This window comes from Scyliorhinus torazame, chromosome 1 (genome assembly GCF_047496885.1).
Source record: "Scyliorhinus torazame isolate Kashiwa2021f chromosome 1, sScyTor2.1, whole genome shotgun sequence".
Lineage (NCBI taxonomy): Eukaryota > Metazoa > Chordata > Chondrichthyes > Carcharhiniformes > Scyliorhinidae > Scyliorhinus > Scyliorhinus torazame.
The window spans coordinates 44982661-44999261 of record NC_092707.1 but is presented as its reverse complement, the minus strand read 5'-3'; positions in this window follow the sequence as shown (position 1 = coordinate 44999261).

The following is a 16601-nucleotide window of genomic DNA, read 5'->3' as shown; positions in this document are numbered from 1 at the left end:
GACACACTGGAATAGAAACCAGACAGTCTGATCACTGACACACTTGAATAGGGACCAGGCAGTCTGATCACTGACACACCGGAATACAGACCAGACAGTCTGATCACTGACACACTAGAATAGAGACATGGCAGCCTGATCACTGACACACTGGAATAGAGACATTGCAGCCTGATCACTGACACACTGGAAGGTGGACCAGGCAGTCTGATCACTGACACACTGGAATAGAAACCAGACGGTCTGATCACTGACACACTGGAATATAGACCAGGCAGTCTGATCACAGACACACTGGAATAGAGACATTGCAGCCTGATCGCTGACACACTGGAATAGAGACATGGCAGCCTGATCACTGACACACTGGAATGTGGACCAGGCAGTCTGATCACTGACACACTGGAATAGAAACCAGGCAGTCTGATCACTGACACACTGGAATATAGACCAGACAGTCTGATCACTGACACACTTGAATAGAGACCAGACAGTCTAATCCCTGACACACTGGAATATAGACCTGACAGTCTGATCACTGACACACTGGAATATGGACCAGAAAGTGTGATCACTGACACACCGGAATACAGACCAGACAGTCTGATCACTGACACACTGGAATAGAGACATGGCAGCCTGATCACTGACACACTGGAATGTGGACCAGGCAGTCTGATCACTGACACACTGGAATGTAGACCAGACAGTCTGATCGCTGACACACTGGAATATAGACCAGAAATTCTGATCACTGACACACTGGAATAGGGACCAAACAGTCTGATCACTGACACACTGGAATAGGGACCAAACAGCCTGATCACTGACACACTGGAATGTGGACCAGGCAGTCTGATCACTGACACACTGGAATGTAGACCAGACAGTCTGATCACTGACACACTGGAATATAGACCAGACATTCTGACCACTGACACACTGGAATAGGGACCAAACAGTCTGATCACTGACACACTGGAATAGGGATCTGACTGCCTGATCACTGACACACTGGAATATATAGCCGACAGTCTGATCACTGACACACTTGAATAGAGACCAGACAGTCTGATCACTGACACACTGGAATAGAGACCAGACAGTCTGATCACTGACGCACTGGAATATGGACCAGACAGTCTGATCACTGACACACTTGAATAGGGACCAGGCAGTCTGATCACTGACACACCGGAATACAGACCAGACAGTCCTATCACTGACACACTAGAATAGAGACATGGCAGCCTGATCACTGACACACTGGAATAGAGATATTGCAGCCTGATCACTGACACACTGGAATGTGGACCAGACAGTCTGATCACTGACACACTTGAATAGGGACCAGGCAGTCTGATCACTGACACACCGGAATACAGACCAGACAGTCCTATCACTGACACACTAGAATAGAGACATGACAGCCTGATCACTGACACACTGGAATGTGGACCAGGCAGTCTGATCACTGACACACTGGAATAGAAACCAGGCAGTCTGATCACTGACACACTGGAATATGGACCAGACAGTCTGATCACTGACACACTGGAATAGAGACATGGCAGCCTGATAACTGACACACTGGAATATGGACCAGACAGTCTGATCACTGACACACTGGAATAGAAACCAGACGGTCTGATCACTGACACACTGGAATATAGACCAGGCAGTCTGATCACAGACACACTGGAATAGAGACATTGCAGCCTGATCACTGACACACTGGAATAGAGACATGGCAGCCTGATCACTGACACACTGGAATATGGACCAGACAGTCTGATCACTGACACACTGGAATAGAAACCAGACGGTCTGATCACTGACACACTGGAATATAGACCAGGCAGTCTGATCACAGACACACTGGAATAGGGATCAGACAGTCTGATCACTGACACACCGGAATACAGACCAGACAGTCTGGTCACTGACACACTGGAATATAGACCAGACAGTCTGATCACTGACACACTGGAATAGGGATCAGACAGTCTGATCACTGACACACCGGAATACAGACCAGACAGTCTGATCACTGAAACACTAAAATATAGACCTGACAGTCTGGTCACTGACACACTGGAATAGGGACCAAATAGTCTGATCACTGACACACCGGAATACAGACCAGACAGTCTGATCACTGACACACTGGAATATAGACCTGACAGTCTGATCACTGACACACTTCAATAGAGACCAGACAGTCTGATCACTGACACACTGGAATAGAGACCAGACAGTCTGATCACTGACACACTGGAATATGGACCAGACAGTCTGATCACTGACACACTTGAATAGGGACCAGGCAGTCTGATCACTGACACACCGGAATACAGACCAGACAGTCTGATCACTGACACACTAGAATAGAGACATGGCAGCCTGATCACTGACACACTGGAATAGAGACATTGCAGCCTGATCACTGACACACTGGAATGTGGACCAGGCAGTCTGATCACTGACACACTGGAATAGAAACCAGACGGTCTGATCACTGACACACTGGAATATAGACCAGGCAGTCTGATCACAGACACACTGGAATAGAGACATTGCAGCCTGATCACTGACACACTGGAATAGAGACATGGCAGCCTGATCACTGACACACTGGAATGTGGACCAGGCAGTCTGATCACTGACACACTGGAATAGAAACCAGGCAGTCTGATCACTGACACACTGGAATATAGACCAGACAGTCTGATCACTGACACACTTGAATAGAGACCAGACAGTCTAATCCCTGACACACTGGAATATAGACCTGACAGTCTGATCACTGACACACTGGAATATGGACCAGAAAGTGTGATCACTGACACACCGGAATACAGACCAGACAGTCTGATCACTGACACACTGGAATAGAGACATGGCAGCCTGATCACTGACACACTGGAATGTGGACCAGGCAGTCTGATCGCTGACACACTGGAATATAGACCAGAAATTCTGATCACTGACACACTGGAAGAGGGACCAAACAGTCTGATCACTGACACACTGGAATAGGGACCAAACAGCCTGATCACTGACACACTGGAATGTGGACCAGGCAGTCTGATCACTGACACACTGGAATGTAGACCAGACAGTCTGATCACTGACACACTGGAATATAGACCAGACATTCTGACCACTGACACACTGGAATAGGGACCAAACAGTCTGATCACTGACACACTGGAATAGGGATCTGACTGCCTGATCACTGACACACTGGAATATATACCCGACAGTCTGATCACTGACACACTTGAATAGAGACCAGACAGTCTGATCACTGACACACTGGAATAGAGACCAGACAGTCTGATCACTGACGCACTGGAATATGGACCAGACAGTCTGATCACTGACACACTTGAATAGGGACCAGGCAGTCTGATCACTGACACACCGGAATACAGACCAGACAGTCCTATCACTGACACACTAGAATAGAGACATGGCAGCCTGATCACTGACACACTGGAATAGAGATATTGCAGCCTGATCACTGACACACTGGAATGTGGACCAGGCAGTCTGATCACTGACATACTGGAATAGAAACCAGGCAGTCTGATCACTGACACACTGGAATATGGACCAGACAGTCTGATCACTGACACACTGGAATAGAGACATGGCAGCCTGATCACTGACACACTGGAATATGGACCAGACAGTCTGATCACTGACACACTGGAATAGAAACCAGACGGTCTGATCACTGACACACTGGAATATAGACCAGGCAGTCTGATCACAGACACACTGGAATAGAGACATTGCAGCCTGATCACTGACACACTGGAATAGGGACATGGCAGCCTGATCACTGACACACTGGAATATGGACCAGACAGTCTGATCACTGACACACTGGAATAGAAACCAGACGGTCTGATCACTGACACACTGGAATATAGACCAGGCAGTCTGATCACAGACACACTGGAATAGGGATCAGACAGTCTGATCACTGACACACCGGAATACAGACCAGACAGTCTGGTCACTGACACACTGGAATAGGGATCAGACAGTCTGATCACTGACACACCGGAATACAGACCAGACAGTCTGATCACTGAAACACTAAAATATAGACCTGACAGTCTGGTCACTGACACACTGGAATAGGGACCAAATAGTCTGATCACTGACACACCGGAATACAGACCAGACAGTCTGATCACTGACACACTGGAATATAGACCTGACAGTCTGATCACTGACACACTTCAATAGAGACCAGACAGTCTGATCACTGACACACTGGAATAGAGACCAGACAGTCTGATCACTGACACACTGGAATATGGACCAGACAGTCTGATCACTGACACACTTGAATAGGGACCAGGCAGTCTGATCACTGACACACCGGAATACAGACCAGACAGTCTGATCACTGACACACTAGAATAGAGACATGGCAGCCTGATCACTGACACACTGGAATAGAGACATTGCAGCCTGATCACTGACACACTGGAATGTGGACCAGGCAGTCTGATCACTGACACACTGGAATAGAAACCAGACGGTCTGATCACTGACACACTGGAATATAGACCAGGCAGTCTGATCACAGACACACTGGAATAGAGACATTGCAGCCTGATCACTGACACACTGGAATAGAGACATGGCAGCCTGATCACTGACACACTGGAATGTGGACCAGGCAGTCTGATCACTGACACACTGGAATAGAAACCAGGCAGTCTGATCACTGACACACTGGAATATAGACCAGACAGTCTGATCACTGACACACTTGAATAGAGACCAGACAGTCTAATCCCTGACACACTGGAATATAGACCTGACAGTCTGATCACTGACACACTGGAATATGGACCAGAAAGTGTGATCACTGACACACCGGAATACAGACCAGACAGTCTGATCACTGACACACTGGAATAGAGACATGGCAGCCTGATCACTGACACACTGGAATGTGGACCAGGCAGTCTGATCGCTGACACACTGGAATATAGACCAGAAATTCTGATCACTAACACACTGGAATAGGGACCAAACAGTCTGATCACTGACACACTGGAATAGGGACCAAACAGCCTGATCACTGACACACTGGAATGTGGACCAGGCAGTCTGATCACTGACACACTGGAATATATACCCGGCAGTCTGATCACTGACACACTTGAATAGAGACCAGACAGTCTGATCACTGATACACTGGAATAGACACCAGACAGTCTGATCACTGACGCACTGGAATATGGACCAGACAGTCTGATCACTGACACACTTGAATAGGGACCAGGCAGTCTGATCACTGACACACCGGAATACAGACCAGACAGTCCTATCACTGACACACTAGAATAGAGACATGGCAGCCTGATCACTGACACACTGGAATAGAGATATTGCAGCCTGATCACTGACACACTGGAATGTGGACCAGGCAGTCTGATCACTGACACACTGGAATAGAAACCAGGCAGTCTGATCACTGACACACTGGAATATGGACCAGACAGTCTGATCACTGACACACTGGAATAGAGACATGGCAGCCTGATCACTGACACACTGGAATATAGACCAGGCAGTCTGATCACAGACACACTGGAATAGAGACATTGCAGCCTGATCACTGACACACTGGAATAGAGACATGGCAGCCTGATCACTGACACACTGGAATGTGGACCAGACAGTCTGATCACTGACTCACTGGAATAGAAACCAGGCAGTCTGATCACTGACACACTGGAATAGAGACCAGGCAGTCTGATCGCTGACACACTGGAATAGAGACCAGACAGTCTAATCCCTGACACACTGGAATATAGACCTGACAGTCTGATCACTGACACACTTGAATAGAGACCAGACAGTCTAATCCCTGACACACTGGAATATAGACCTGACAGTCTGATCACTGACACACTTGAATAGAGACCAGACAGTCTGATCACTGACACACTGGAATATAGACCAGACAGTCTGATCACTGACACACTGGAATATGGACCAGAAAGTCTGATCACTGACATACTGGAATAGGGACCAGACATTCTGATCACTGACACACTGGAATAGAGACCAGACAGTCTGATCACTGACTCACTGGAATATAGACCAGACAGTCTGATCACTGACACACTGGAATATAGACCAGGCAGTCTGATCACTGACACACTGGAATATGGACCAGAAAGTCTGATCACTGACATACTGGAATAGGGACCAGACATTCTGATCACTGACACACTGGAATAGAGACCAGACAGTCTGATCACTGACTCACTGGAATATAGACCAGACAGACTGATCACTGACACACTGGAATAGAGACATGGCAGCCTGGTCACTGACACACTGGAATGTGGACCAGGCAGTCTGATCACTGACATACTGGAATGTAGACCAGACAGTCTGATCACTGACACACTGGAATATAGACCAGACATTCTGATCACTGACACACTGGAATAGGGACCAAACAGTCTGATCACTGACACACTGGAATAGGGACCAAACAGCCTGATCACTGACACACCGGAATACAGACCAGACAGTCTGATCACTGACACACTAGAATAGAGACATGGCAGCCTGATCACTGACACACTGGAATAGAGACCAGACAGCCCTATCACTGACACACTAGAATAGAGACATGGAAGCCTGATCACTGACTCACTGGAATAGAGACATTGCAGCCTGATCACTGACACACTGGAATGTGGACCAGACAGTCTGATCACTGACACACTGGAATAGAGACATGGCAGCCTGATCACTGACACACTGGAATAGAGACATTGCAGCCTGATCACTGACACACTGGAATGTGGACCAGACAGTCTGATCACTGACACACTGGAATGTGGACCAGACAGTCTGATCACTGACACACTGGAATAGAGACAAGACGGTCTGATCACTGACACACTGGAATGTGGACCAGGCAGTCTTATCACTGACACACTGGAATGTAGACCAGACAGTCTGATCACTGACACACTTGAATAGGGACCAGGCAGTCTGATCACTGACACACGGGAATACAGACCAGACAGTCCTATCACTGACACACTAGAATAGAGACATGGCAGCCTGATCACTGACACACTGGAATAGAGACATTGCAGCCTGATCACTGACACACTGGAATGTGGACCAGACAGTCTGATCACTGACACACTGGAATAGAAACCAGGCAGTCTGATCACTGACACACTGGAATAGGGACCAAACAGCCTGATCACTGACACACTGGAATAGAGACATGGCAGCCTGATCACTGACACACTGGAATGTGGACCAGGCAGTCTGATCACTGACTCACTGGAATGGAAACCAGGCAGTCTGATCACTGACACACTGGAATAGAGACCAGGCAGTCTGATCGCTGACACACTGGAATAGAGACCAGACAGTCTAATCCCTGACACACTGGAATATAGACCTGACAGTCTGATCACTGACACACTTGAATAGAGACCAGACAGTCTAATCCCTGACACACTGGAATATAGACCTGACAGTCTGATCACCGACACACTTGAATAGAGACCAGACTGTCTGATCACTGACACACTGTAATAGAGACCAGACAGTCTGATCACTGACACACCGGAATACAGACCAGACAGCCTGATCTCTGACACACTGGAATGTGGACCAGGCAGTCTGATCACTGACACACAGGAATAGAGACCAGACAGTCTGATCACTGACACACTGGAATAGAGACCAGGCAGTCTGATCACTGACACACAGGAATATAGACCAGGCACTCTGATCACTGACACACTGGAATATAGCCCAGACAGTCTGATCACTGACACACTGGAATAGAGACCAGGCAGTCTGATCACTGACACACTGGAATATAGACCAGCCAGTCTGATCACTGACACACTAGAATAGAGACCAAGTAGTCTGATCACTGACACACTGGAATATGGACCAGACAGTCTGATCACTGACACACTTGAATAGGGACCAGGCAGTCTGATCACTGACACACCGGAATACAGACCAGACAGTCTGATCACTGACACACTAGAATAGAGACATGGCAGCCTGATCACTGACACACTGGAATAGAGACATTGCAGCCTGATCACTGACACACTGGAATGTGGACCAGGCAGTCTGATCACTGACACACTGGAATAGAAACCAGACGGTCTGATCACTGACACACTGGAATATAGACCAGGCAGTCTGATCGCAGACACACTGGAATAGAGACATTGCAGCCTGATCACTGACACACTGGAATAGAGACATGGCAGCCTGATCACTGACACACTGGAATGTGGACCAGGCAGTCTGATCACTGACACACTGGAATAGAAACCAGGCAGTCTGATCACTGACACACTGGAATATAGACCAGACAGTCTGATCACTGACACACTGGAATAGAGACCAGACAGTCTGATCACTGACACACTGGAATATAGACCAGACAGTCTGATCACTGACACACTGGAATATGGACCAGAAAGTCTGATCACTGACATACTGGAATAGGGACCAGACATTCTGATCACTGACACACTGGAATAGAGACCAGACAGTCTGATCACTGACTCACTGGAATATAGACCAGACAGTCTGATCACTGACACACTGGAATATAGACCAGGCAGTCTGATCACTGACACACTGGAATATGGACCAGAAAGTCTGATCACTGACATACTGGAATAGGGACCAGACATTCTGATCACTGACACACTGGAATAGAGACCAGACAGTCTGATCACTGACTCACTGGAATATAGACCAGACAGACTGATCACTGACACACTGGAATAGAGACATGGCAGCCTGGTCACTGACACACTGGAATGTGGACCAGGCAGTCTGATCACTGACATACTGGAATGTAGACCAGACAGTCTGATCACTGACACACTGGAATATAGACCAGACATTCTGATCACTGACACACTGGAATAGGGACCAAACAGTCTGATCACTGACACACTGGAATAGGGACCAAACAGCCTGATCACTGACACACCGGACTACAGACCAGACAGTCTGATCACTGACACACTAGAATAGAGACATGGCAGCCTGATCACTGACACACTGGAATAGAGACCAGACAGCCCTATCACTGACACACTAGAATAGAGACATGGAAGCCTGATCACTGACTCACTGGAATAGAGACATTGCAGCCTGATCACTGACACACTGGAATGTGGACCAGACAGTCTGATCACTGACACACTGGAATAGAGACATGGCAGCCTGATCACTGACACACTGGAATAGAGACATTGCAGCCTGATCACTGACACACTGGAATGTGGACCAGACAGTCTGATCACTGACACACTGGAATGTGGACCAGACAGTCTGATCACTGACACACTGGAATAGAGACAAGACGGTCTGATCACTGACACACTGGAATGTGGACCAGGCAGTCTTATCACTGACACACTGGAATGTAGACCAGACAGTCTGATCACTGACACACTTGAATAGGGACCAGGCAGTCTGATCACTGACACACGGGAATACAGACCAGACAGTCCTATCACTGACACACTAGAATAGAGACATGGCAGCCTGATCACTGACACACTGGAATAGAGACATTGCAGCCTGATCACTGACACACTGGAATGTGGACCAGACAGTCTGATCACTGACACACTGGAATAGAAACCAGGCAGTCTGATCACTGACACACTGGAATATAGACCAGGCAGTCTGATCACAGACACACTGGAATAGAGACATTGCAGCCTGATCACTGACACACTGGAATAGAGACATGGCAGCCTGATCACTGACACACTGGAATGTGGACCAGGCAGTCTGATCACTGACTCACTGGAATGGAAACCAGGCAGTCTGATCACTGACACACTGGAATAGAGACCAGGCAGTCTGATCGCTGACACACTGGAATAGAGACCAGACAGTCTAATCCCTGACACACTGGAATATAGACCTGACAGTCTGATCACTGACACACTTGAATAGAGACCAGACAGTCTAATCCCTGACACACTGGAATATAGACCTGACAGTCTGTTCACCGACACACTTCAATAGAGACCAGACTGTCTGATCACTGACACACTGTAATAGAGACCAGACAGTCTGATCACTGACACACCGGAATACAGACCAGACAGCCTGATCTCTGACACACTGGAATGTGGACCAGGCAGTCTGATCACTGACACACAGGAATAGAGACCAGACAGTCTGATCACTGACACACTGGAATAGAGACCAGGCAGTCTGATCACTGACACACAGGAATATAGACCAGGCACTCTGATCACTGACACACTGGAATATAGCCCAGACAGTCTGATCACTGACACACTGGAATAGAGACCAGGCAGTCTGATCACTGACACACTGGAATATAGACCAGCCAGTCTGATCACTGACACACTAGAATAGAGACCAAGTAGTCTGATCACTGACACACTGGAATATGGACCAGACAGTCTGATCACTGACACACTTGAATAGGGACCAGGCAGTCTGATCACTGACACACCGGAATACAGACCAGACAGTCTGATCACTGACACACTAGAATAGAGACATGGCAGCCTGATCACTGACACACTGGAATAGAGACATTGCAGCCTGATCACTGACACACTGGAATGTGGACCAGGCAGTCTGATCACTGACACACTGGAATAGAAACCAGACGGTCTGATCACTGACACACTGGAATATAGACCAGGCAGTCTGATCGCAGACACACTGGAATAGAGACATTGCAGCCTGATCACTGACACACTGGAATAGAGACATGGCAGCCTGATCACTGACACACTGGAATGTGGACCAGGCAGTCTGATCACTGACACACTGGAATAGAAACCAGGCAGTCTGATCACTGACACACTGGAATATAGACCAGACAGTCTGATCACTGACACACTTGAATAGAGACCAGACAGTCTAATCCCTGACACACTGGAATATAGACCTGACAGTCTGATCACTGACACACTGGAATATGGACCAGAAAGTGTGATCACTGACACACCGGAATACAGACCAGACAGTCTGATCACTGACACACTGGAATAGAGATATGGCAGCCTGATCACTGACACACTGGAATGTGGACCAGGCAGTCTGATCGCTGACACACTGGAATATAGACCAGAAATTCTGATCACTGACACACTGGAATAGGGACCAAACAGTCTGATCACTGACACACTGGAATAGGGACCAAACAGCCTGATCACTGACACACTGGAATGTGGACCAGGCAGTCTGATCACTGACACACTGGAATATATACCCGGCAGTCTGATCACTGACACACATGAATAGAGACCAGACAGTCTGATCACTGACACACTGGAATAGAGACCAGACAGTCTGATCACTGACGCACTGGAATATGGACCAGACAGTCTGATCACTGACACACTTGAATAGGGACCAGGCAGTCTGATCACTGACACACCGGAATACAGACCAGACAGTCCTATCACTGACACACTAGAATAGAGACATGGCAGCCTGATCACTGACACACTGGAATAGAGATATTGCAGCCTGATCACTGACACACTGGAATGTGGACCAGGCAGTCTGATCACTGACACACTGGAATAGAAACCAGGCAGTCTGATCACTGACACACTGGAATATGGACCAGACAGTCTGATCACTGACACACTGGAATAGAGACATGGCAGCCTGATCACTGACACACTGGAATATAGACCAGACAGTCTGATCACAGACACACTGGAATAGAGACATTGCAGCCTGATCACTGACACACTGGAATAGAGACATGGCAGCCTGATCACTGACACACTGGAATGTGGACCAGACAGTCTGATCACTGACTCACTGGAATAGAAACCAGGCAGTCTGATCACTGACACACTGGAATAGAGACCAGGCAGTCTGATCGCTGACACACTGGAATAGAGACCAGACAGTCTAATCCCTGACACACTGGAATATAGACCTGACAGTCTGATCACTGACACACTTGAATAGAGACCAGACAGTCTAATCCCTGACACACTGGAATATAGACCTGACAGTCTGATCACTGACACACTTGAATAGAGACCAGACAGTCTGATCACTGACACACTGGAATATAGACCAGACAGTCTGATCACTGACACACTGGAATATGGACCAGAAAGTCTGATCACTGACATACTGGAATAGGGACCAGACATTCTGATCACTGACACACTGGAATAGAGACCAGACAGTCTGATCACTGACTCACTGGAATATAGACCAGACAGTCTGATCACTGACACACTGGAATATAGACCAGACAGACTGATCACTGACACATTGGAATAGAGACATGGCAGCCTGGTCACTGACACACTGGAATGTGGACCAGGCAGTCTGATCACTGACATACTGGAATGTAGACCAGACAGTCTGATCACTGACACACTGGAATATAGACCAGACATTCTGATCACTGACACACTGGAATAGGGACCAAACAGTCTGATCACTGACACACTGGAATAGGGACCAAACAGCCTGATCACTGACACACCGGAATACAGACCAGACAGTCTGATCACTGACACACTAGAATAGAGACATGGCAGCCTGATCACTGACACACTGGAATAGAGACCAGACAGTCTGATCACTGACACACTGGAATAGAGACATGGCAGCCTGATCACTGACACACTGGAATGTGGACCAGGCAGTCTGATCACTGACACACTGGAATAGAGACCAGACAGTCTGATCACTGACACACCGGAATACAGACCAGGCAGTCTGATCACTAACACACTGGAATAGAGACCAGACAGTCTGATCACTGACGCACTGGAATATGGACCAGACAGTCTGATCACTGACACACTGGAATAGAGAACAGGCAGTCTGATCAGTGACACACCGGAATACAGACCAGACAGTCTGATCACTGACACACTGGAATAGAGACATGGCAGCCTGATCACTGACACACTGGAATACAGACCAGACAGTCTGATCACTGACACACTGGAATAGAGACATGGCAGCCTGATCACTGACACACTGGAATGTGGACCAGGCAGTCTGATCACTGACACACTGTAATACAAACCAGACAGTCTGATCACTGACACACTGGAATGTGGACAAGGCAGTCTGATCACTGACACACTGGAATAGAAACAAGACGGTCTAATCAATGACACACTGGAATATAGACCAGGCAGTCTGATCACAGACACACTGAAATAGAGACATGGCAGCCTGATCACTGACACACTGGAATAGAGACATGGCAACGTGATCACTGACACACTGGAATATGGACCAGGCAGTCTGATCACTGACACACTGGAATGTAGCCAAGACAGTCTGATCACTGACACACCGGAATACAGACCAGACAGCCTGATCACTGACACACTGGAATGTGGACCAGACAGTCTGATCACTGACACACTGGAATAGAAATCAGACGGTCTGATCACTGACACACTGGAATAGAGACATGGCAGCCTGATCACTGACACACTGGAATACAGACCAGACAGTCTGATCACTGACACACTGGAATAGAGACCAGGCAGCCTGATCACTGACACACTGGAATAGAGACATGGCAGCCTGATCACTGACACACTGGAATGTGGACCAGACAGTCTGATCACTGACACACTGGAATAGAGACCAGACGGTCTGATCACTGACATACTGGAATATAGACCAGGCAGTCTGATCGCTGACACACTGGAATATAGACCAGACAGTCTGATCACTGACACACTGGAATAGGGATCAGACAGTCTGATCACTGACACACCGGAATACAGACCAGACAGTCTGGTCACTGACACACTGGAATATAGGCCAGACAGTCTGACGACTGACACACTGGAATAGGGATCAGACAGTCTGATCACTGACACAACGGAATACAGACCAGAGAGTCTGATCACTGACACACTAAAATATAGACCTGACAGTCTGGTCACTGACACACTGGAATAGGGACCAAATAGTCTGATCACTGACACACCGGAATACAGACCAGACAGTCTGATCACTGACACACTGGAATATAGACCTGACAGTCTGATCACTGACACACTTCAATAGAGACCAGACAGTCTGATCACTGACACACTGGAATAGAGACCAGGCAGTCTGATCACTGACACACCGGAATACAGACCAGACAGTCTGATCACTGACACACTAGAATAGAGACATGGCAGCCTGATCACTGACACACTGGAATAGAGACATTGCAGCCTGATCACTGACACACTGGAATGTGGACCAGGCAGTCTGATCACTGACACACTGGAATAGAAACCAGACGGTCTGATCACTGACACACTGGAATATAGACCAGGCAGTCTGATCACAGACACACTGGAATAGAGATATTGCAGCCTGATCACTGACACACTGGAATAGAGACATGGCAGCCTGATCACTGACACACTGGAATGTGGACCAGGCAGTCTGATCACTGACACACTGGAATAGAAGCCAGACGGTCTGATCACTGACACACTGGAATATAGACCAGAAAGTCTGATCACTGACACACTTGAATAGAGACCAGACAATCTAATCCCTGACACACTGGAATATAGACCTGTCAGTCTGATCACTGACACACTGGAATATGGACCAGAAAGTGTGATCGCTGACACACCGGAATACAGACCAGACAGTCTGATCACTGACACACTGGAATAGAGACATGGCAGCCTGATCACTGACACACTGGAATGTAGACCAGACAGTCTGATCACTGACACACTGGAGTATAGACCAGACATTCTGATCACTGACACACTGGAATAGGGACCAAACAGTCTGATCACCGACACACTGGAATAGGGATCAAACAGCCTGATCACTGACACACTGGAATGTGGACCAGGCAGTCTGATCACTGACACACTGGAATGTAGACCAGACAGTCTGATCACTGACACACTGGAATATAGACCAGACATTCTGACCACTGACACACTGGAATAGGGACCAAACAGTCTGATCACTGACACACTGGAATAGGGATCTGACTGCCTGATCACTGACACACTGGAATATATACTTGACAGTCTGATCACTGACACACTTGAATAGAGACCAAACAGTCTGATCACTGACACACTGGAATAGAGACCAGACAGTCTGATCACTGACGCACTGGAATATGGACCAGACAGTCTGATCACTGACACACTTGAATAGGGGCCAAGCAGTCTGATCACTGACACACCGGAATACAGACCAGACAGTCCTATCACTGACACACTAGAATAGAGACATGGCAGCCTGATCACTGACACACTGGAATAGAGATATTGCAGCCTGATCACTGACACACTGGAATGTGGACCAGGCAGTCTGATCACTGACACACTGGAATAGAAACCAGGCAGTCTGATCACTGACACACTGGAATATGGAACAGACAGTCTGATCACTGACACACTGGAATAGAGACATGGCAGCCTGATCACTGACACACTGGAATGTAGACCAGACAGTCTGATCACTGACACACTGGAGTATAGACCAGACATTCTGATCACTTACACACTGGAATAGGGACCAAACAGTCTGATCACCGACACACTGGAATAGGGATCAAACAGCCTGATCACTGACACATTGGAATGTGGACCAGGCAGTCTGATCACTGACACACTGGAATGTAGACCAGACAGTCTGATCACTGACACACTGGAATATAGACCAGACATTCTGACCACTGACACACTGGAATAGGGACCAAACAGTCTGATCACTGACACACTGGAATAGGGATCTGACTGCCTGATCACTGACACACTGGAATATATACTTGACAGTCTGATCACTGACACACTTGAATAGAGACCAAACAGTCTGATCACTGACACACTGGAATAGAGACCAGACAGTCTGATCACTGACGCACTGGAATATGGACCAGACAGTCTGATCACTGACACACTTGAATAGGGGCCAAGCAGTCTGATCACTGACACACCGGAATACAGACCAGACAGTCCTATCACTGACACACTAGAATAGAGACATGGCAGCCTGATCACTGACACACTGGAATAGAGATATTGCAGCCTGATCACTGACACACTGGAATGTGGACCAGGCAGTCTGATCACTGACACACTGGAATAGAAACCAGGCAGTCTGATCACTGACACACTGGAATATGGAACAGACAGTCTGATCACTGACACACTGGAATAGAGACATGGCAGCCTGATCACTGACACACTGGAATATGGACCAGACAGTCTGATCACTGACACACTGGAATAGAAACCAGACGGTCTGATCACTGACACACTGGAATATAGACCAGGCAGTCTGACCACAGACACACTGGAATAGGGATCAGACAGTCTGATCACTGACACACCGGAATACAGACCAGACAGTCTGGTCACTGACACACTGGAATATAGACCAGACAGTCTGATCACTGACACACTGGAATAGGGATCAGACAGTCTGATCACTGACACACCGGAATACAGACCAGACAGTCTGATCACTGACACACTAAAATATAGACCTGACAGTCTGGTCACTGACAC